The sequence below is a fragment of the Eptesicus fuscus genome, chromosome 10 (assembly GCF_027574615.1).
Source record: "Eptesicus fuscus isolate TK198812 chromosome 10, DD_ASM_mEF_20220401, whole genome shotgun sequence".
In the NCBI taxonomy this organism is placed as follows: domain Eukaryota; kingdom Metazoa; phylum Chordata; class Mammalia; order Chiroptera; family Vespertilionidae; genus Eptesicus; species Eptesicus fuscus.
In genome coordinates this window covers 68,707,438-68,732,057 of record NC_072482.1, presented here as the reverse complement: position 1 = coordinate 68,732,057, position 24,620 = coordinate 68,707,438, and the positions used below count along the sequence as shown (strand labels likewise).

General features: G+C 44.8%; 1 protein-coding gene across 5 annotated transcripts in view; it reads right to left on the bottom strand.

Annotated features, from left to right (window-relative positions):
• The window catches only part of PLAGL1 (PLAG1 like zinc finger 1), a 52,073-nt gene that overhangs the window by 8,801 nt on the left and 18,652 nt on the right, over positions 1-24,620 (bottom strand). The window contains exons 4-8 of one of the 5 annotated variants that reach the window (XM_054721935.1): positions 19,297-19,350; positions 18,719-18,786; positions 15,492-15,523; positions 14,221-14,329; positions 11,073-11,133 (exon numbers count right to left, since the gene is read on the bottom strand). The gene's annotated coding sequence lies outside the window, so the exon portion shown is untranslated. Of the gene's footprint in view, positions 1-11,072; positions 11,580-14,220; positions 14,330-15,491; positions 15,524-18,718; positions 18,787-19,296; positions 19,351-24,620 lie in introns of those variants that run through there. The other 4 variants (XM_054721933.1, XM_054721932.1, XM_054721934.1 and 1 more) reach the window with 4 other exon arrangements.

Here is a 24,620-nt window from a genome sequence, read left to right as displayed (position 1 = left end):
TCACAGACAAAACATACGTTCCTTTTCTAGTGGCCAAAATCGCGGCAAACTTCTGTGTTCCTCATCCACTAGCTCAGATGTTTAGTGTCTGGACCGAGTTCACAGGAGCCGGCACCCGGCTGACACCCTCCCACCCCGCCACACCTGCTGGGAACCCTTGGGACTGACATGCCACACTCTGAATCGGAGCTTCGGCACTGAGCCAAAGCCGGCATCTTGGCACCAAATCTTCTTTCTGAGGGCAGCTTGCACACACCTTCTCCTCTGCGACTAAGTGTGGTGACTTGCGCTGAACCCCTGTCCAAATCCATCTCCCCAACTCCCTGTTCCCTCACAGTAACCCCGTTCATGCCTGAGGCCCTGCTTTGAGGCGTCCCCAACAACGCTGGCCACAAAATAATTCCTTCCAGGAATCCTACCCTGTGTGGCCGAGTGCTTGCTGCCAGGTCTCATGATGCGTCTACTTTTCCAGCCTAAGTCTGGCTCACACTGGCCCAGCTATAAAAGGCAGAGTGCTGAAATATGCTCAACTCATTCACTCGCAACTGCTCTGGGTTCTTCCCAAGTCTGTCAAAAAGATTAAAATGTGCACACAATATCAAGTGTGAAGTTCATCTTAGCTGAACCCAAAGTAGCACTAGTCACCCAGAAGGAGCTGGTTTGGGGTGAGGATTTCATAATTCTCTCACCTACTAGTATACCAATCCCCTGCATGCACACTTTTGTCAGCTTCTCAGTAAATTCATTTTCCCCAACTCTAGCTTTATGAAAGATGCCCAGTATGTCCAATAGAACTCTCTGTGATGATGGAAAAGTCACATATATGATGACAATTGAACACTCAAATATGTGACACTGAGAAACGGAAATGTTTAGTTAAGGAGCCACGTGTGGCTGACGGCGGATGGACTGGGCAGCACAGGCTGGCTCCTAGCTTCACCATCAAAGAGATGACCCTCCGGTGTTGCCCTGAAGCAGAGGAGGAGTTCATGTAGATATAGTCACGTATTCTACAAATACAGCGGGAAGATTCCCCATTCAAATTCCAGCTAAGCCACTTGCTAGCTGTGTCCTGAGTTTCAGTTCCCTCATTTGTGATAGCCCCCTGATGCATGGGCTGCTGGGAACAACCACCTAAAAGAAGATGGATCTGCAAGCATGCTGTAGTCTAACACACTATACAGATATGTGGGATTGGTGAAGAAACCGTCAGCTGGCGCATGGTTCTAACCACCCAGCTATGGATATAATGGAAAAAAGCCATATTCTCTCCCTACATGTAATTCATCATCCATTATTCCTACTTGGGGGGCCAGTAGTCTGAATAACACACATGTCTACACATACAGAAAGGACATATGAGGGTGCAAGTAAAAATTAGCCTGCATTCTTTTGTTTCTCAAAAGATACCAAGATTGACTGACTCCTTACCAAATGAAAAATTTTTCTTCAATTAAAAATAAAAAGGTGTCTGCCTTTTGGCATTAATAAGGTTTTCCCAGATCCAATCTCCAGCCACTTCCCTAGATTCAGAAGTCCAACAGTCATGGACATCATTATCTGCATTTGTCTTGGGCCTTCAAAGATGGTAAGTACATAGGGAGTTTCAGACATGGCCACATTTTATTTAAAAGCGAGGCACATTTCCTCCAACTCACTCCCCCATTGAACTTTCTCCCAAAGAACTAAAAAACGTTAAGCCAGTTAAGCATTTTTATACTTATTTAACTTATTTCATTCCCAAGGCTTTTATCTTTCTAAGTTTTAGATCTGTATGTTAAATATACCTAGCCCCATGCTAAGTGAAAAGTTAGTCCTCAGATGTTGAACTGGATTAATTATATGATAGTAAACATCCTTTAATTTCTTCAGGAAGTATTTTTTGAGGTTGAATTCAAATTCACAAATAGTTATTTCATTCACTGTAGCTGTGTATTTCATTAAATATGGACCTTCAAATATAAATATTTGCACAGTTTTCATGATACAATCACAAACGTCTATAAAAATAATCTTTCCCAACAGACTATAAATTCACTGTGGCCAAGGATCAAAGCTCAGCTATTTTTAAAAAATAAACCGTGAAGATAACACAGCTTCTCCCATCACCACGTACTTGACCAGAGCTGGCTGGCTGTTGCTGATTCCAGTCTTTGGTTGAAACCTGATGCGCTTTATGGCCACATCCTTCAAACAGACTTGTGAGTATCTTTCTAATACCTGGCAAACACCCAGCAATCCTGACAGAGAACGACAAAGGGAGGGTCTTGACCATAATTAGTCTGTTCTGAGACTCAACGCACAGATTGCATGTGAGTCTTCAGTACGGTAATATTTCAACACCTGTCACCATAGAAAGATAGTAAGTCTTCCTCCAAAACATCTCAGGACATAACTTCCAATCCCTTGATTCTAAAAATACGGAGTGATACAGATCTGCCAGTATGCCAAAGAAGGCTTATGCCATCTGCTTCATTCTGTTCGTGCTGATTATTTTAGGGATGCGAGAGGATCAGATTGGAATAAGAACATATATATATATATGGCAATAGCAAGGAAGGCCTGTGTTCCCTGAGGGCTCATGGTATACGGCAGAGGGAGAGGTCAGAGCACAACTGTAGCTGCAGGCGTCCCCAGTCATCCAATGGGGGACAAATGTTTTACAACAACCTCAAAATAAACTATGACTTCTGGCTTCTATTTCCATTGTCCCCACTGACACAATGCAAGGCCTGTTTCTGAGAGGAAACTGAATTGCCATTTTTAGTCTTCCAACTTGAATAGTCTAAGCCTTTTTTTTTTTATGCCATTCATCAACCATTCCTTGTAGATAAGAAAGTTCTACTCCAAACGTTTCTCTCTTTTATACTCCCAAAACCTGGGATTGTTTTACATCAATGTGTTCAGGCCAATTTGAAAAGGGCCTCTAATAAGCTTCTGTTTTTTTCTTAAATAAGCAGCACTGACTTAGATGGAAAAAGAGACCATCCCTCTTGGTGCTATCAATTCAGTTTGAGTCTTCACAAAGTCATTGATACTATTTCCTAAACCATGGGTCACATATTTTGTGCCTCAATTATGGCATTCTATTAGGTTAATAATAAAGATTCTGCCCTGGCCAGGTGGCTCAGTTGGTTGGAGCATTGTTCTGTCCACTGAGGGGTCACGGGTTCCCTGGTCAGGCAAGTTGAGAGGCAGCCGATCGATGTTCCTCTCTCTCATCGATGTTCCTCTCTCTCATCGATGTTTCCCTCTCTCATCGATGTTTCCCTCTCTCATCGATGTTTCCCTCTCTCCCTCTCCCTTTCTCTCTCTAGAATCAATACTAGTATGTCCTCAGGTGAGGTTTAAAAAAAAGTTTCTATAATAATATTCTTTTGAAATTCAAGCAGTAAACCACTTGTAAAAATGTCCTATCAAACATGGATAGAGGTGATAATCTAACAGATCCTATCATGTAAGACAGGCCCACCTTCCCTCAAAATCGCAGGGGTTCATTTGTCAGCAGCTTTAACAATATTTTCATATATTATTCTCCAATAAAGAACTAAGACATTATCATTAAAATCCCCTAACACCTGAGCTGACACATCATTTGGAAGAAGGCTCTTGCCTGGGATGAGCCCTTAAGCTGGATCCATAAAGCCTATGCCCTGCTGTCTGCAGACCTCTCTCCCACAGTGGCCCAAAGGCAACCAAGGCCACAGATCAACACACTTGCTATTTCCTCAGTGTGCCCCATTCTCTCATGCTTCTCTGCTTTCCACGCTATGCCCCATCCGGGAATGCCCTGCCATTCCTCGTCCACCTGGCAAACTCTTCCTCTTCCTGGTCACACTCCCTGGCAGAGGAATGAGCTCCTTTTCCATGTGGTGAGAGAGTGAAACTGGGAGGTCACTGAGGAAGTGACAGTAATCATCCGGGTGAGATGCCAGTGGTTGTGGTGAACATAAAATGAGATCACTAAAACCACGGTGGAATTAGAAAGAGAAAAACGGGTTTGGCGAGCCCTGCCTTCACCAAAGGCCCTTCTATGTTCCCTCCAGAACTATTTATTCAACCACCTGGGAGACACTGACCCTCCTATGGTTGAAACAACATGCCCTCATTTGTGCTTGTTGGTGGGGACACCTACCGACTCCACCCCTCTATTTTGCCAAGGGGGACGCTGCCCCACACCTCACCACCTGCATCCCCTCCATAGCCTGCAACCTTGAGAGACTTAATTTGGTTAACTAACCCAGTGACTACGCTCTTATTTTCTTAGAAATGAGGCCTAAAATAAGCAAGAGTTGAAATGAATTATTTATCTACTATTCAGAGAGAACGTTAATAAGGAAGCTGTCTTGTTGATTACAGCACAGCTTCGGAACATCGGATGTATGCATTAAACTTGGAAAATTGAAAAAGCACAGAGTACCGTCTACTTACAAGCAGTGAGAGTAACATCTGTGAGTCAAGATGGCCAACAGAATTAAAGTATGCAGCTTAGCAGGTCATAGAAAGCCATGAAGCAACCTGATTTACCCTACAGAAGCCATCCTGAGTTGGAAATTTGGGCACTAGGTACCTCTGGAAGTGGGGGTAAAAGTGGGCATGAAAGTAGAGTGAAAGGTGTGAAAGTCTGGTAGTGAATCCTCAGCCCCCTGACCCTCCCAGTGGAGGGCACGGGATGGGGGTACGAGGCTGAAATGGGATGATTAAGTGGAGTTTGTATACCTCCCCAATTTGGCCATCGGGACACTGGCAACCAGGACCTCGCCCTCCATGGCAGGAGCCTGAAGGAGTCTTCTCTGGGGAAGCTGACCAGCCCAAGAGGAAAGAGCTAACGCCAAGGACAGATGACAGTCCCAGGGTTTACCTGCATCACCTAAAGCAAAGCCCTCGTTGACAAGCCCTGTCTAGATATACAAAGCTCCCATGGCTTTTAGTGGCTCCACTCGCGAAATCAGTAGGCAACTTCACAAAAAGTGACACAAAACAAATACAAAAAAGCAACTATGATAAAGAAGAAATACAAAAAGACTCTATTGAGCAGAAAACTTCAAAAACAACTATCATTAATATCCTAGAGAGAGTCAGATTTCTTGGTCCATCATTAAAATCCCAGCCCTCGTACTTCCTCCTCTGTGGGCCTTCCCTCTTCATTGTACTTGGCTGGCAGAACACCAATCCTCATTAGCCTCTTCAATCCCAGACCAACCCCACTCCTACCCCTGGCACTCCTTATGTCCCCTTTCCCTGCTTTTCTTCTTTTGTCATACACTTACTACATCTGACATTTTCTGTTTTATTTCTTAACACATCCCACCACCACCCAAACAAACACACTGCAATAAAATTCAATTTTTAAACCAACCAGATTGGCAAAAACAGCAAGTCGGGCAAAACCAACTAAGGGAAAGAGGCCACACATAAGACTGGAGTCATGGCCAGGACACGTGCCTTCAAAACTGCCCTTCCTTAGGAATTTACAGATAGGATTCAATTAAATTGCTCCACAGAGTCATATGCATAAAAAAGTAAAAATAACAATTACTAAAATTCAAGGTGGGTAAGGCATACAGCTGTGTAAGGAGTGATCGATCATCTCCTGCTTAAGACATCAAGAGAAGGTTCATGGAAAAGCTAATCAAAGCTGAGCCTGCAAGTTTACTTGATGTTCAAGGCAGAAGTGGTCTATGTCAGGCCAAGGGAATGAACCAACACAGGGCACCTGACAATAGGAGTTCAGTATGACTGAAGCAGGATGCAAATATGGGGACAGTGCAGACAAACAGGCTGGAGAGAGAGGCAAAGACCCGCCATGAAGGGACAGTGATGTATGGCTCCATCCCACTAGGAGAAGGTAGGCTTTTTGTTGTAATATGCTAGTAGATGAATAACCTATTTAGTCAAGGCTAGCCACTAACTCTGAATTTATGTGGAGGTGGAGTGAGGCAGGTGGGGAGAGAAGAGATAGAAGAGAATGCCAACGAAACACCATCTCAATGGGAATGAGAAGCAACAGGAAAGGCCTAAGCACAGAACTCTAAGCCTCAAAGAACCAGAAGACAGAGGAGCCAAATCACAAGGGGCAAGAACGAGCCAAGACTGATGACCAGGGGGCCTGGCAACAGGAATCCATTCCAAGCAACAGACTTGTCAGATTCTACTTTTTAAAAGTAACTATAGCAGGGCTGTGTAAGATACACTGGGGTGGTGGGACCAAGGGTAGGGAGACTATTTTGGTTTCTGCCACCTCTCAGAAGAGATAACCGTGGCCCAAAAAGGAAGAGAGGGCAGTTTGAAATGACACTTTGTAAACAGAATAGTTAGATTAGGACTTCGGTTAGGCCAGCGGAAAAGAGGTGACAGGGTTGTCAGACTGGGAAAGGAAGGATGAGCACCAGAAGAAAAATCCAGCAAAGCGCGCGAGTTCAAAGTTCAGTTTCTGATATGTTGAGCTTAATGGTGCCTACGATCCAGGCCAGCAAGGAGACCTACAGCAGCAGGAGGAGCTGAGATGCTCTTCTAGCCAAAGAGAGCAAATGACACTCTTACCCTCTCTGGATTCTGAGGAGTAGAACCATTGTGAATCTTGTTTCTGTAAGTGACTATACATTACTGAGCTCTCCATGGGTGGCCTCAGACCCTGTGAGTAAGCTCACATGATCAACCCAGAGTGGTGTGGTGAAGTGGGTTGTCCTGGGGGTGAGGAGGGGTTTGTTTTCTTTGTGGCAGGCTGCAGCTAGACGGATCCTCCCTGAGGATATCTGCTCTCCACTGGGGAGCAGGGTGGAAGCAGGCTTGTGGGGACATGTAATTCTCAGGGACTGCAAGGACAGAGGACTTCTGCCTCCAAATTCCCCAGTTCCTCTTGGGTAAGACAGTGTAGTGGCAAGTCAATGGTAATAAAAAAAACAATAAAGCAAAATGAGAATTAAGCTTGCATTGAAAAAAAAGTAATAAGAGGTTCCAAAATAATTTCTAACTGGTGATAGTATACAACAAGACTCTAGCAGCTCAAAATCTCTGTTTGGTTGCCCACTCTACTGAAGGAAGGTAGGGTTTGTTTGTTTGTTTGTTTTACAGGTGAGAGCCTTTCTTTGTTAGAAGACGTTGAGCGGATTGAAGGTAATGCCTAACCTGTTTAATAGTCAAGGTGAGGACGGTGGGAAGGACAGAGGTAGAAGCAGGCAGACAATGCCAACAGAACTATCTCAGTTGGAATGAAGGAAGCCCAAAGAAGCAACAGAAGAGGCAGAAGACCAGGAAATGAGCCTGAAAGAGCCCCAGCAGACGAAGAGAAGCCCCACTAGCAAGGCAAAAGGACGCCTGAGCCAGGACCCTTCACCGCAAGCGTGCTTTACTGGAAGAGGTCTGTGTGCACGCCCCTCCCTCCCGCACAGAGGGAGGCAGGCGGTCTGCACAGGGTCTGCACAGCTGGGAGGTCCCGACAGGCCGAGTGCTTCCACTGGACGGGTCGTTCAACATAACCCACCCGGCAGGGAGGAGGCGAGGAGGGAAGCATGTTTACAGATTGTTATTTTTCAAATTATGAGAAAAGCTTATTTAGAAAGTTACAAAGGTAGAAGTGAGCTGTAGAAGAAATGGGCTCCGGAAACACGTTTCAGCAAAAGAAGGGCCCTTGGAGCTTAGGAAAATGCACTCGAAAAGAATATTTGAGCAGGCGTGCTTGGGGAGGGGGCGGGGAGAGAGTGCAAGAGCCTTTTCACAGATTCTTAAATCTTCCACAGGCCTCCTCTCCCCACCACACACACTGTATTTTTCCATATAAACATTTAGGAAGGAATATCAAATGTCTACAAACAAGCCAGCTAGGGGTGTGCTGCCGGAGCAGCGTGTGTGGAGGCCAGGACTGGCGCTGCTGAAATGGAACGGGCCCTGCTGTAAGAAAACCATTCATGAACTCTGGGCAGCACGGTGGGGGGAGGGACAGAGAGCCTTCCCCAAACCCAGACAAGAGCCTTGGGAATTAGGAGAAGATTTTCTAGTCATTAAAGTCAGTGATGGGGACTATTCCTTTGTGACAGCTGAAAATAGATCCCCCTCCTCCCTCCCAACAAACCCTCAGCCACCGGCCTCCAGGCCCTTTTAGGAGAGGCTTCTATAGCTGACAGCCCTGCTCTCTCTTCCTGGGACTTTCAGAGCAGGGCACTGAGGAACCAAAACTACCTCATTAGCGGCAGGGCTATTGTCCAAATACGGTTCGCATTCTGGCGGAAAGAAAAGCCTGGGTCCTTCCCAGGAAGTGTGTGAGGGTAAAGGCTCAACGGAGAAAAGAAACAAGAAAAGCAGACCAGTCACATCGGTGACGGGAAGCCAGACTCAGGAGTCAAACATCCCTCGAAGGAAACTTGAAAACTATGAGATCTGGGAAGGGTGCTCACGAGGGGCGGACTGTTTGATCCTAAAACAACAGTGTCTCTAAACAAACAAAAAGGTGTGAAAGAGCAGCAACGTATCTCTAGGGGTGGAGTTAGAGATAACTTCTCTTTGTTTTTCCTTTTTGATTATCTGTACTTTCTAAATTTTAAAAATGAGCACTTAGGTTCATTAGGAGTATACCAGGTGGACAAAAGGGAGGCATGCGTTTCAGGCAGACAGTAGAACCTAAAAAAGCAGAGACACAAAGCAGCCCAGGGCAGCAGGGATCTCGGGGTTCAGTCCGGCTGGAGGGCAGATGTGAGTGCGGGGGAGGGGGGGGGTAAAGGGGGGACTGGAGAAGGGGCTGTGACTGAACACAAAGGGTCCCACACACCAGGAGAGGAATCTGGGGTTACTCTATTGGGAACTGGGAGCAGGGAAAGTGATGACGGTTCATCAACAGATTGCTTTACAGAGAAAACAGCTCCTCCCTCACGGAGGGCCTCCTTACCCCAGGGCACAGCCCAGTGAAAAGTACTGTTCCGAAATCTAAATGGTCTTTTTTGACAAGATGAGCCCGAGACCAAATCTGATTACCCAAATGGACACAAATGTAATTGGCAATTTTAAATGACAACTTAACACTATGGTTTTTCAAGCTTTTTCAATGGATGAGCATCCAGAGCTCACTTGCCTATCAACTGTGTACACAGCAAGAAAGAAAAGGAGCTGCTGCCGGCGGCTCGCGCCCCTCCTGCAGAAGCCCACGGGCCGCGCTCCTTAGACACAAAGCTGCACTGAGACTTTGCTCGTTGCCTTCCCATGTCACGTCCGTAAGTTCAAATGATGCAAAGCAAACTGTTCATCCAGAAATACTTAGTTCAAAATATGAAAAGGTTTACATTTAGGATATAAATGCAAATATTTATCCTTTAGGATGACCCCCGTTTTTCATTTTTTCTTTTGAAGACGGTAAACATTTCATCAGGTTTCCATCTTCAAAGGAAATGACACTCGAGGGACAAGGCCGCTTTTCCAAGTTCCTGCGCTGGCTGCTCTGAAAGGGGAGAGGAATGCCCAGGAAATGGGGGAGAAAGCTTCAAATGCGGGACACTGGCGAGCGGGCCTCCTCTCCTTTTCACCTTAAGTCTTTTCTCTCCCCCATTCACAGCTCTGGGTCCTTTGTTTGTTTAACAAACCATTACAATTATACCCAGTTCAATGGGAGGAATGCGCACTCTCGGAGTAGCTGTCTCCCAATCCACATGTGTGGTCCATCCCACAGCCCATAGCAGGCGGCTTCAATGTGCCGGTCTGTGCTCCAGTCGCCCTGGAGGCCGGGCACCCTGCTCACAATAAGCCCCAATTTCCCGTGGCCGCATGCTTGCTGCTCCTTCCCAGTAGCCTATAGAGATGTTTCAAGTTGGGCTTCCTTTCCTGCTCCCCTAGCGACTGCACGGTCCGTCCTGCCTGGGCCTGTCCCACTCTGCGCCTGTGTCTCCTGCCCACCGCGTGAGCGCCCCTTACCTGTCCTCAGCCCACAGACCCACCACCAACTACTGGGCAGACACAGCCCAGGACCCGACTGGTTCTCATGCCTCGTCTTCTACGTCAATCACATGGGAAGAGAAGATACAAAGGCAAGATTCCCTGCCCCCGCCTCATTAGAACTGCTAGTGCCTTTCTTGGCTGCTAGTCGATATGCTGGCATGTTGGCATGGATTTCAACTTCTTGGCCAATAAATCAAAATATTATTTAGCAAGAACATTATATTTCAAAGGGAACCTAAGTAGTATTTAGTAAAACAATAATTCTGTTGAACTCATAAAGCCCTCTCATGCTACTTTGTCTAACAATCCCCATGCCAGCCCTGTGAGAGGGCAGAAAGGCACTTTCATCCCCATCTAACAGATGAGGAGACGGAGGTTCAGAGACGGAAGTTCTTTACCCACAGGCACCGGCGATTACGATTCTGCAAGTAATGAACTGTACTAAGCAAGGTGTCCCGTGCACAGGGAGTGTTAGCTCCCACGAGCATCATCACCGGTGATCACGATGGCGACCAGAGGCCAAACCCAGGTGTTCTGTGCTACACCGACCCCCTGTCCACTTGCACCACGCACCCCTCGCCACGCGGTGTGCCGGAGCCGCGGACTCCAGCAGCAACTTTTACTATCGTGCTTCTCAATGCAGCCTGCCCCTGAAGCTGGAGTCCTAGCACTACTGGCATGCGACCAGCATCTCCCCCCGGCTTATCAGTCAACATCTTCCGCAAAGGGGAGGGCAACCTTCACACATCCCCTTTTGGGCACAAGTTAGGGTGTAGACAGGGCAGCCTTCAAGCTTGGGAACTGACAGGGTTATCAGCAGAAATGCCGTGGGTCTGCAGGTGCTGTGGGGAATGTGTGTGTGTGTAAGGGTGGGGGGGGAGGGAGGGACAATAGAGGGTGTGGGTGTGAAAAGTTGCTAATTGCATCTCTGATTCCCTGAAATGCAGAGTGTACCAATGCTTTAAAAAAAAGTCAAGAATTCTGTCCTAAGATTACTTTTGCGATTTGAAAGGGAAGTATCGTTTTATCCTCTACTAGAACCCCTTGAACCTCCCACATGTCCTTGACTGATTTTACTATGTGTTTCTATGCAGTTATTAATAGACATGCCCACACAGAAAAGACGTTTAAAAGCAACGGTCACTGCATACCTGCTGGTGTCAGCGTTCAGGCAGTCGGGAAGTCCTCTCAGAAGTGTGTGAGGAGTCACACCTGTGAGGAGAGATCTCGCAGGTCGTCAGTGAATGAAGCTGGGAAAACATTCCCCCACCCCGGCCACGGGAGCCTCCCTTTGAGAGCCCACACACTCAACTGATGACGTGCAGAGGACATGTTCTACTGCTTTTTAACATTTTCCATGCATTTTAACAAAGGATCAATCAATTTTAAACTTTAAAACCCTCAATGCCTCAATTGATCTACCACCCTTAACTTTGAAATATCTCAGAAATACCACATGGCAAAAGCCTTAAAACATGTGGGTCATCTGATATATTTAAACAGTGTCATAAAGTTCACAATGTTGCAACTTAGAAGATTTTCAGTATTTCATATAATCTTGCCCAAGAAGACCTTTAAGTATTTATCCTTTGTCCTACTTACAACTGGATTAGAAAAACCCTGAAATCTTCCCCTGCTTTCTGCAAGTAGAAGAAAAACTGAAAAAAACAAAAAACAACCCATGCAATTGCTTACATAAAAATATTCAAAATAGCACTCGGAGGAAACGGTATTTTTTTTTTTAATCAACAGTATCAGAATACCATAAAACAGGCATGCAAATCTATGCAATAACAAAACCTGAAACAAATGATGAACTGGAAAAAGTCAGTAATAACTAGTAGGGATTCATTTCTAACAAAAGCTTTATATAAATGTCTAGATTTATCAAATGGGCTGAAGGCTCCTAACCGAATAGACAATTTGGTGGTCACCAAACCTGGCAATGTGCTAGAATGCCTGGGAAATCTTTGGCACAGGCCGGCACAGTGTCACTGGGGCCCTGGGATTTATGTTTATACCACGTCTTCAGGGCCCAGGCTGCAGCCGGCTTTGTACTACTGATCCCTGATGAGCATTCGAAAACCGGTATCTCTGTTCACCAATTAATTATAAAGCTTGGCTTCTTCCAACTAAGACTATTCCATCCCGTTGATCCTCTTAGGTGAAAAGCTTTTCAGGATTCTCTTGCCCAGTACAAAGGTAAATATACTACGAAACAAAGCCAATGAGAGCTCACCTAACTGATTTTTTCACTGATTTTTTCACTGCCACTGGGTAGGTGATGTTTTACCTTCCCGTCGGCCTCCAAATCAGCACAGCAGGACAACTCTGGAACTTTACCTTGTCCGGCCAACAGTTTTCCTTTCTCACAGTCCCTGGGGGACCTTGTTCATAACCCAATGAGAGCTCACCTAACTGATTTTTTCACTTGGTTGCCTCTTTTCTTAATTTGATCAAAAAAGGCTGTCTGTTTTATTTTGCATAAAAACATCCTTTTTAGTTAAAATCAGAAAAATGCAGGCCATTTTAGACAACCAAATCTTAAAAATAACCTATCACAAGTCAGGAAAAAATGGGATGAGTAGGTTGTCTGAATCATCCAGAGAATTTGTTTTAAGTGTATTCCTCACTTTGCATGTATAAACACTTCACAAATCATCTTCATGGTCCGTCTCTCCTCTGAAAATACTCAACATTTATCATGGTCTCCAAAGGCCTGGATTACATTTTTTTTAAGGGCTTTAGAAAACATGAGAGAGTGAAATTCTTCTGGATGATTCTTCCTTTGCTCCCACCCGTCTCACCACAGACAATACTGCTTTATGGATTCAGGGAGGCGAGGCGAGGCGAGCTTCTGCTTCCCTAGGAAGGGGGCACAGGACACGAAGTACGCAAACCAGGCAGCGGAGTAGCTTAGCTTCATTGTCAAAGTATTCAAATGATCACTACGAGAAAGCGATGCCTTTCTGAATTCAACAATGCTCCTCGGCCTCCGAGGGCTCACACAGGAGCTTATTCTTGAGCTGTTCAATGTGAGCAGCACTAGTGAAAGCGGAGAACCCTGGCTGGGAGGAGATCAAGTCCCTGGCCTCTCCCACCTGCCATCTCAGCACCCGCCTAATGCCTAAGGCTTAAATAGTTAACAATGCCCGGAGAACCTGACAGCACGCACGGCCCGGGGGGGGGGGGCGGATCCTGGGCGATGGAGGACAACTGAACACAGCAGAGGAGAGACAGTTCGGGAAAAGAGCTAAGGCTGACAGGATGCTATCTGCAGACTGCTTTTCAGGTCTGAATTGAGATTTCACTATCAGAGAAAAAGGTTTTACTATGTTGAGTATATTAAAAAGTGGTCATGGTAAGAAAAAAAATGACCCTCTAACATTCAACATTCCTAAATACAAATGTTTCTGAGCTCCCGTGGGGCAAGAAAAATCACATTTTTCTAGGAATAGGGACTGGCACGAGGCAGCCAGATTAGTTCTAGTTAATGGTTTTAAATAAATGGGAAAATGTTGGGGGGTAAATGATCTGTTTCTTCACTGATGATAAAAACTACAGTTTCATGAATCTAGAGCATATGACTTCTGGAATGTACTTTTCAGTTGTCACAATATGTTTTTCTAGGCATTCGCTGCTGAGAGCAGCTTAAGAACATGTCTTTTCTGTTAATGAACTGGTTTAACCACCTGCTTGCTGAGCATTCACTGAAACCCGAACTGAACAAAGGGATTTCCCTCCAGTTTCAGCTCATTCACTTCTAGCTACGCCTGATTTTGCTTAAGTAAATTCTTCAGATTGACTTTGTTTTTTTATTTCTAATGATTTGAGTGGGAAAGAACTGAGCAAGCCCCAAACAGTGGGGATTCTGCCTTGGTTTTCCATGAAACACTCATCTAGGCAGACGATGGACAAGGCTTGTTTCTGAAAAGCATCTCAACTAAGTTTTTTATTTTACTTCCTAAAGCCCATCATTCCTAATGGAAAGGAGCGACCCTATGGGGTAGACTGCAGACAACAAAACCTCCTCTCAGTGCGGTGGACCACAGTGGACGACAGGGCTGTGTCTCTGAAGGGAAGACCCTCAGTGGGATATTCACATCCACACCACACAGAGGAACGTGTTGCAAAGGGTCACCAGAAATTTGAACAGACCTGGCCCTCTACCTTTTCTCACAGTCCCTGGGGGACCTTGTTCATAACCCGAAGTTTCAACTACTCCTTGAGGTCACAGGCCTCCCAGATATCTACCTTCAATTCTAAACTCTCAAATTCCAGACAAATCCATCTACCTACCTCTCACCTCGAAGTCTCGCAGTGCGCCCAGAAGGTCACCTGTTCTAGAGCAGGGGCTCCACGCAGCTGCTCCTCTTCCAAAATTACAGATTTCAGCCACGGGCGCCAACTATGCAATGACAGCTAACATGTACTGGATGCTCACATGGTGATGGCCATTGTTTTCATCACTTTACTAAATGCCCTCAACAACCATATGAGTAGGAGGTATTAGCCCCATTTTACTTTTGGGAAAACCGAAGCTTAGACGTTATACTAAGTTGCCCAGCCAGCAGCTAAGGTGGGATCCGCACGCAGAGGGTGTGATGTGAGCGTCCACGTTACCAATAAGTCAGTGTCTTCACCGTGTCACTTCCCAGCCTCTCCAGAGTCAATGTCTGGAGTCACACTAGGTTTTCTCTGTGACTAAGCTGAGCTCTAAGATCTGCGAGCGTCTACTCTCTCAATCTGTTTCCTTCTCTTCATGTCCAGGGCTGCCACTGGGTGGGTGATGTTTTACCTTCCCATCAGCCTCCAAATCAGCACAGCAGGACAACTCTGGAACTTTACCTTGTCCGGCCAACAGTTTTCCTTTCTAGCTCATTTCTAGCTCTAAACAGGTAACAGGCTTTGTAAATCTTTGTATTTTAGCCCAGATGATGGCAGAAGCAGTCTGTCTTTAACATCTAAACCCAATGAGGAGAGATTCTGCCCAACTCCTAGGATGGGAGAAGGTGAGGATGGGAAAGGAGGTAAGACAAAGACACTTTCCCCTCCTCCCTCCTGCCCCTGGGCCTGGGGAGGAAAAGGAGACCTGTGGAGGCATTTCCAGCCTCCGCTGGTGTCCCTGAGGCTTCCCGAGACCAGGGCTGTGATATGCCAAAGGCCAGAGGCAAGTCCCTCGCCTCCCGGGTCTGGGGAAATCTCCAGGTTCTAGGTCACACCCCAGGAGGGAAGGGAAAGTGACTGCCGTGACATTTCCCTAGCGGCTGGCCAGGTGGGGCTGGAGTGTGAATGAAGGTCGTTATGGGGAATAGAGGAGGGGGTACTTCCTGCATACTTGAAGTTGGGGAGCCAGACTCAGAGACTCCCCGGTGCCTCAACCAGGTGCTAAGACTTAGGCTAGTGCACATCTGTGCTCTGGACTCGCTGCCCATAACCGGAGCCAGACTTCTTTGCAAAGAAGGCCTCCGCCCTGTTGCAGAGAGGAGCTTGGACCGGCCAGCGCTTTAGAAACCCCAGGGGGCAGATAAAGAAGGAAGGAAAGGAGCAGATGTTAAGACTCTACTCACAGGATTAACTCCTCGGACTCCTATGCAAATACCTAGGAAGGGAGAGGCAAAGAAAGTTATCATTACGGCCTTTATCTTAAACTCCAAATTGCTTAAAAACCAAGGAAAATAACAACGACCGGGAAGTCCACCAGGAAGAGGAGAGGCCAGTGTTCCATGCTGAGGCACCGGACAGCCGGCTCCCCAAGCTTGCTTGTGTCCCCAGACCCACATGCTGGGGCTTTCAGAAGGTGGAAATGACAGTGTGCTGGAAATGAGGTAGCTTTGGGGAGAGGCGATTTCCCACCTTAAGAGAAAGGATGTAAGTCCTTAATGTGACAAATTTGTCGATCCACAGATGTGGCAGTAACTGTAGGTACTCGTGGCACCAAATGAAATGTCTAAGAGGGTCCAGACTTTGAGGTCAGTCATGTCCTCAAAGCAAAGCCCTTTTAGTTTATGGCTGAGTGTCTGAGCCCTTCGATGAGGCTTACGAGGGCCCCACTGAAAACTGGAGAGGACTCATGACACGGCAGCCACTGTTCAGAGACCAGGACGCTTAGAATAGAGCTTGGGCAGGAAGAAGAACTTCAATGTACCAGAATCAGTAAGCCGGGAAACCTATCTTCCTGCCACACAGGCACCCACGATGTCTGCCTGGCATGGAGGGTGCATGGCCAGGGCGGAGTCGGGCCTGGGAGAGGAGGACCTGCCTGGGAACCACATGCCCTGTTGCGGAGGCCAAGTGTGCCAAGACGCTGCCCACTCCGCTCTGGTTTTTAGGAAGCTGAGTGGTTTGTATTAAATCGTACCCAAGAAGAGAACTTGCAAGCAGGGAACATGGAAGCGAGGGTGCGTTAAGCAAGCAGGGAACGTTAGCAGGCAGATGTTTGGAAAACGGGAGCAACCGGAGCGTGGGGCACTCTGGCCTCACAAGGGTCTGGCCTCTGTTGACACTTGCCTCCCTTCTCACACCAGACAATACATGGGTCCCAGGAGGGAAGGGGGAGGAGGAGGCAGTTAATGAACACTCACATGGCCCATCCCCAACCCCCACCGCCTAACATGGGAACCCCAGGCAAGTCCCCGAACTTCTCTGCACGGTGACTTTCCAATCTGTGGTACCCCAAAACTTGATGGGGGTGAGGGTGAGGGACGGTGGGAAGGTATGCTGAGAATGGAGGGCCAGCCCACTCTATTGGCCAAAACTCAATTTTCATGGGGTTTCCTTTAAACCTACTACCAGCCTAGTGAGTCAAGAGCTCGGAGCCAAGTGAGGTCAGTGCAAAGAGACCGAGATCCCTACTGGCTGCTCGGTCTCTGTTTTTGGATTGTTTCCCTTCGTCCTAATCTTCATCACAATCTACCATCAGAGTGATCCTTCTACATGCAAGCACGTTCCTGTCCTCGGCTCTTTGGGATTCTTTAAGGGTCCCATGAGTTTCTGTCAATTGCAACCAAGAGTCCCGCACAATCAGAATCCCTGGAAGGTTTTCACCAGGAGAGCAATGTGCTCAGGCTTGTGTTGGGGAAAGAGACCTCAGACAGGGGACATACAAACTATGCTCCTGGATTTACCCATATTATTCCTTAAAATCAGTGAAATGGTCAGTTTCTTGGGGGAAAACACACACAAAAGCACAAAGGAAAAGGGAAAAAGTGCCTGAGCAATCTAAGGAAGATGGCTGATCGAGCACTGGCTCCGCTGCTGGCCAGGTATGCAACCCCAGGCCAGTCCCCGAACGTCTCTGCACGGGGACATCGCCCCTCCGTGCGGAGCTGTTAAAAGATTATACAGTACGTAGGTCCATATGCACAAACAGAGGCCCCAAAGACTGCGACAGAGTCTAGAGTACACGTACAAAGTAGACGGGTCTGTTAATAAGTATCAAGAACAATTTTACACACTGGGATAAGTTCACAATTAGGAAAAAACATGATAACCTGTTTCAGAGTACACTATCCCAGAAAGAGTAGTTCTTGATTCACTTCAATAATCTTTCTTTAAGTATTGGATAATCACAATACAATTAATTCCATTTCCTAACATGTACTTACCAAATAAATTTCTAGTTTCCTGGATGCATTAAGTTTTATATGTCATATATTTGAAAGATTTCTAAATTATTAAGCAGTCAATTAAAAAATGGGCCGGCATGAATTGGTCTTACCAGTATTATAAAGTTACCCAAATGACATAGAGAAGTGATTCTGGCATTTTGGATATTGCTAGAATTTTCCTTTTGTATGTGTTAGTGGGGAAGTGGACTAGTTTCAACTGGAATTATTTGGAGAGCAGGAATTTAAACACACCCATCTAATATTCTCCTCGCTTTGGCCTTCCAACTGGAGCAGCTGTGGATAGCTTTTCTAGAAGTCAGCCCCAAGAGTAAAACAAATTTGGAAGTGGTTTATCTAGTGAGAGGCTTAGGGGGAAAAAAAATTCAAGTGTAAGATGAAATATAAGAAAAGAACACTGAAACAAAAATAAAATTATGGCATATTACAGTCAAGGACATTTTGTAAAAAAAAAAAAAATGTTTGGCGAGAGGCCAAGAGTTATGGTTAAGCAACGCTGTTAGCACTAAAGCTGCAAAACAGGGGGAGGGTTGCTTTAGGGTGAAGAAGGCAATGGGCTTAAACAGAGAACAAAATGCATGCTACGTGGGAAAGACAACCAAAATGCTGAATATGACATTTCAGGCAGGAATTACTATTATGAAATAGGTGTTTAATACAAATCATAATCTCCAGATGTATGGAGAATGATAAAGAGATAAAACTCTTGACTCCTGCCAACCATGAATTCCCTCAAATAAACACTGGATTTAGGGGCACTTATTTCCTAATACGTATTTCACAACTTTAGGAAATTTGGACAGAACATATGCAAACTGAGAATCACCTCATATTACAATCTTAGGAGCATAATTTAGAAACTCTGAATTGTAACGTATGCAACATACTAAATGTGATTCTAAAATGGAGGATAACACCCCCAAATGTTTCCTGGGATTTGTTTGTTTTGTAAGATAAAACAATGCTAAAACATCTTTTTAAAATGTAAGGGAGTGGGGTCACAGAGTTTCAAGAAAGCAAGTCATGATTAAAAAAGCCAATTGTATAAAAGCCCTTATACACAGCAGTGGTGTCCACTCTAACGCAGAGAGAACGGGACGCAGACTCACCACTGACCATGGGCGAGCAGACTGGGCAACAGTCGGATGATCTGGCAGAGGCATACTAACCTTGCTAAGTCTGACGTACAGAGGAGTTTTAGATGCGAAACAGAGGCCACATCAAATGTAGAGCAACCCTAGAGGGGGGGGAATCAAAAGGTTAAAAAAAAAGGCATGGAAAAAACCACATTGGTACTGTGTCAGTAGACATTTATATATGGAATACGAGTTCAGGAATGCCAGAATAAAAAATGTCTCTCCGTCAACATGCCGCAGTGGCATATTTCAACATTCCAGAGGCACACCTTTAAGTTCTTAAAGGATTTTTAGTTTTAGTTTAGAGATGTGGTTACGAGCAGGAGCTATGGCGCCAGAACGCCTAGATTCAAATCCAGGGGCCGCCTGGGGCCACTTAGAATCCTGGTGCAATCTGTTTAGTCTCCCCCTGCCTCCACTTCGAGCCTGTAAAATGGGAATAATCATACCTATGGCACAAGAGCCTTTTGAGGATTAAATGAGTTCATCTGAGTCAAGTGCTTCACACCGAGTGGTAAGTGGGGAGCCCTCGTGCATTTGCGGTTATTTCCCAGAGACCCCGATTCAAGTGAAAACACCGCACAGCCTTGAGCAGGTATCAGATGACAGACCTTTAAAGAAAGTGTCGATGGAGAATGGGATCCTTTGGGAAAGGCAGCAAGTACCTGAGGGGCGGAGGGTGACAATGAGGGGAGGACGACTCTGGCAGCAAGAAAAGGCCACTAAAAGGCAAAACAAACAACAAAAACACACACCTTTGCTTAATCCCAATTTTGTTTTTCAAAGACAAGGCTACTATTAAAAGGAGAAGCTGGAGAGCAGAACTTGACAGCGAGCATACCCAGTAAAGGTATTTTTAATAATTCTATGTTTCAGACTACATTTCTTGCAGTTCCATCTCATCGGGAAGGAGAGGTCTCCCTCCCAATGACTAGATAAGGCTTTATCTGGTCAGGGTGGATGGATGGGAAGCCATCTGAGAGGGAAGGATCTGATATCTTTCTGCTAGAAAGTTGGTTTATGGAAATAAACATACACACAAATGCAGACACCTAAAATATGTTGATCCCCAAACCTACATTGTGGGCTTGACTCTTAAATGATTACTACTTGGATATTACAGCAGTTTTCCCTCCTGAGGGAAGAAAAGTCTCTCTGATGGAGGACCATGCAGTGGAAGTTGTCTGATTCTATAAACACAGCAAGAACGCCATTTGTAACTGCAGTCACTGCCTTGGCCTGTGAGCAGTTCTTTCTATCAACGTAGACAAAGATACGCCTCACTTCTAAAAGCTGAAACACCCCATGGAAACGTGTGGCTTGATTTCCTACTTTTCCTTCCACCCTCTCCCCGCCGCCCCCCCTTCGCTACTTGGTATCATGTCACACAAAATTACTTCCAGAAACTGGGAGGCTTGAGCGGCCAAGTTATAAAACCTCAGCACTGTGCTTACTGCTTTCTTATCTAGAAGTTAATACTTATGGGAGTGAGAGCCTATCGATGATCAAGGCCACGGTAATTTTCCCATTTTGTAAGAAACCTAAAATCTCAGCAGAATCACAAACTGCTGAGTCCACCACATTTGTATGAGCTATGCGAACGCCCATTCCTCTACAAAGTTGCTACCACCACTCCCAAATTTGGAAACCTGTATTTTAAATTTCATCCCTACCTTTAATCAAAACAGAAAACCAAGTAGATTTCTTTAAAAATAATCGTGGTGGTAAAAATAAAACAAAAATAACATGGATGAGTAAAATATTAGCAAGTTCCTGTGTCGTGTGCTTACTTACCTATCCCCCCGCCCCACCCCAACCATTCTCTAAAATTTTCCATTATAATTTTAAGATGCTATTTTCCCCAAGAACGTCATCAACCATTTCCCACTTAAAAAGAAATAGGTTTTAACTTAAGAGCTCAGAAATTGGGCTTGTTCTGGGTCCTGTAAAATCCTAGCAGATGATCCTTAGAATCAATTTCCTTTACACTTTCACTGGGAGATGAAGATGTTTGCTTGCTTTGATAAGGGGCTCATAACACACCGTGTGTGGGAAATCTGGTTAAAGATATGGTCAAAGGATGATTTGTTTTGCATTATTTCATATTACACCACAGAATTAAATCATGTAAAATGGAAGCTTTATCCATCTCAATCACTAAATCTGGTTAAGTGAAAGTCTACACAACTCTAAATTAAAAGCTTTTTCATCTTCTTACCGAAAATGTCTAGACGCTGTTTTGAGATTTATTTTTAGGAAAGAATATTAGAGAAGAGACCTTGGCTTTGAAAAGGACCATGCCACGCACTATTTATGCTTCCTGTACAGAGGCTGATGGACTGCCCGGCAAAAGTTGCCAAATCAAAGCAACCATTTAATAATTCTCCCTGAAGGAAAGGTTTTAAAAGGCTATAGTGCCAATCAGGTAACAACAGATCAATCAGGTTTTCTTAAAACATAGTGTTTGCAGTTGAAGCCCGGATAAGCAATTACATTCAAAGTAACGGAGGAATGGGGAGCTATCAATCTCCACTCATCAGCAGGCATTCACGGATCCAGGAGGCCTGCGAGGCTGGGAGATATAAAAATGAATACTATACAGCTGCTGTACTTCCAGCTAAAAGAAGAACCTAAACAAAGATCTACAGGGCAACGTGTTAAGTGCTATACTAGAGGTGTGCACAAAGGGCTGGAGGTCAAGGGAAGAAGCCATAAATTCTTCCTGGGAAGTCAAGCAAGCGGGGAGATGTAAAAGGAAGGTCTGGTGGTGTTTCCTTGCGACAGACTCAAGACCTTTTCCTTACTCTGTTCTCAAAATACGGCACTAACTTCAGGATTTATGAACTGTTCTACTTGCAAGTGCTATATGTTGGTTCATTTATGTTTGACACAGACTTTCAGTTAAAATATCCCAGGGATATAAGTTTTTTTAAAAAATAAATGTGTTCTCGTAATATTCCCATGCAACACACGGAATCCAGAATGGCATGAATAGCTAGCAGTCGTGAAAGTTAGATGGAACGTTCAAAGATGTTCTGAAACATAAATGAATAGAGGACACACTCTAACGACTTAGTGTTACTATATTAATAATGACTTTTAAATATCACTTTATTTTTCTTCAGGCAAAAAAATAAAAGAATCACCTGATTATATCATGGTTAATATTTGTCTTTCTCTACTTCTGTGCTTAAAAAAAGAACAAGGGTGTTGGATCAACTTCTACTTAACATCACGTATTATGCCTGCCATGTTCCTCCTTATAACATAGTTGTGACAGAACCCCCATTGTTCATTACACACTAGCCCCAAACTTGAGTAATTCTAACGTAAGCATGAGAAACCACGGTCTCCTTTGGGGTGAATTTCCAAATTCCTCTGTGTTAAATTGAGGTCTAATTTTCCTTGTGCCTGGTTTTCACAAGAAGGTCCATTCCACCCCATGTGCTCCTTTTCAGCTGTCAATAAACAGAGGCAGTGAATTCCCCCAGGGCTCCACAAAGCTAGTTAGGCAGAGCCATTCATTCCTTCAGGAAAACAGGGCATTGATTTCAGCGAGTTCCCAGGGAGCAGCTGCAACAAAGAGATCAAAGGCCCACCTCTCTCTCCCTCCATTGCTTTCATTAGGCCAGGCCCAGACAAACAGCGACAGGTTTCCTCGAGACAAGGAGAAGGCCCGGAGACCACCTCATGGTTCAATTCAAATTCATCCGTTTCCTACATTCCAGTGACAGTCCAGAATGCTAACCATGACAAACCAGCACAATCGCCAGGCATAATATACTGCGCGCTAGTTCATCCAAGGTCAGAGGGAGAAAACGGGCACCAAGGGAAGTCCTCCGCTACCAGGGCCTGCTGGGCCTCAATGGCCCCCCGACATTCCATAAATACACGTCGCCTGCTCACTCTCCCTTTCTTCTTCCATCCTGCAATCCTCCAAGCGATGGTCTCCCTTCATCTCCAATTTCTTTCGAGTCACCGTACCCAAACTACAGGGACACTTTATTCTCCATCGAATAGCTCTACTGATGATTGGAGTGTGGCTATAGTGCAGCCCTCATTATTGGCTGGCACCCAGTAAGCTACGACATACGATGAATTTAGAGCTGTAATTCCTAGGGCTTCCCGCAAAGGCCGCTAGACCTAAAGAAAGAGTCAGTTTGCGTAAATTCTGTTTGCCAAACAAAACCACGAACCGCGACAGAACAGTTAGCTTTTTTATTTGAGCTGGGTAATCATCCAAACTGGTAATCCGGGCTCCTAAATGGCAGTCTGTGTGTGAATGAGCTGTGTGTGTGTTTGAGGGAGTGAGGAGGGCCTAGGAAAGAACACGGATTGGCCTGATAGGTTACCTACACTGAGCAGGTATTATTTAAAAGTTTCCAAGGTCTCCTCTGAATTCTGAACTGCTTCTTTGACACGGCTTTCATGGAAATCTGCAACAAAATGTGTTCATTTTACTGAGCTCCACTCCATTCCTGTCACTAATCCTCAGTGAACATGGGAATAGATGAGTTAAATTTCAAAATTCCTAACCTAAAAAGAAAATAAACAATATTGGAATGAGAGGGATGGAGAACGCATTCCTTGACACAGAACATAACCTTCCTAGGTGCCCGTCTTTGGAGCTTTAGTGCTGAACTGGGGGATCCAATCACTGATCACTCATTTGACTCAACGATGCCATTTTGTACAGGGTGCTGAACAGCCCGCAAGGAGACCTTCATTGGCTCAGTTGGGGACAGAGATGAACTTAAGAAATGCAGAGCTCTAAACTGCACAGAAAATGTAGCTTAGTAAGCACAGTGGAACAGTCATCGTAGGAACCGGAAAGCTGACTGTGGCACTGGTTCATGTTGGGCCTCTCTGCCTTACTACTCTCCCAAAATGGAGAGAGAACATCAAGAATCCCTTTACAAGGTATTGTGAAATAACACTACATCTCACAAATCATATATCTCATAAAATAAAAAAAAAGCTGCTCTTATGAGTAGAAACTCCTTATATAATAGATCACTCTATAATCTAAGAGCTGTTCTGGAAACTCACTAAGTTTCTATAAATCAGATCATTTTTTAAACGCACTCAAAAAAAGTACTACTTAAAGAAAGGCTATGGCATATGGCAAAATACCTCATCAGTTCATTTATATGCCTTTCAAGAGCTTTTAGAGAACTTAGAAACATCCATGTGATCTTCACCATGACCAGCCGAGATAGCTGGCTTTATTCATTTCTACTTTTGAACGAAGAAAATAGACTTGAGAGATAATAAACTCACTTACCGAAGTCATAGAATTAATAAGTAGCAGAGTTAGAACTTGAGGTATTCTGCTTCTAAATCTCATGCTGTTTCCACTGTACCCAGCTACCCTGGATGCATATAATTATTCACCCAAGTTCTCTCACCATAGCTATATTAAGTAGGTCGTCATCTATTTCTAACCCAATGCATTGCACCATTCATTCAAGAAGGTAGTGCATGCACTCCGGTTCAAGTAGATCCATACCTAAATTTTAGTGTCGCCTTTTTGTAAATTAAGCAGTCAACAATATTTTTATAACCTCAGTTTCCTCATCTGTAAAAGAGGAATAATAATACCTTTTCTCATAGGGTTTGTGAAGGGTCAAATTAGATAACCTGTATAAAGCACCTGGAACAGTGTTAACATATAACAAATGCTCAATAAGGGTGGCTGTTGGCATTGATGTTGAAAATCAAACTAATGTAAAACTTGTTAAAATGGGAAAAATGCTTCCTTTTAAATTTAAGGAGTTTTTTTATAGCTTAGAATATGTCCCTGGGTTAGTTGGAAGTGTGATGTTCGGTTAAAAGATGTTTTCTTAGGTACCTTTCTGTTCAAATTTAAATCCATTATGGTCAAGGAACATTCTTTGTATGATTTAAATCCTTTTAAATTAATTGACTTGTTTTC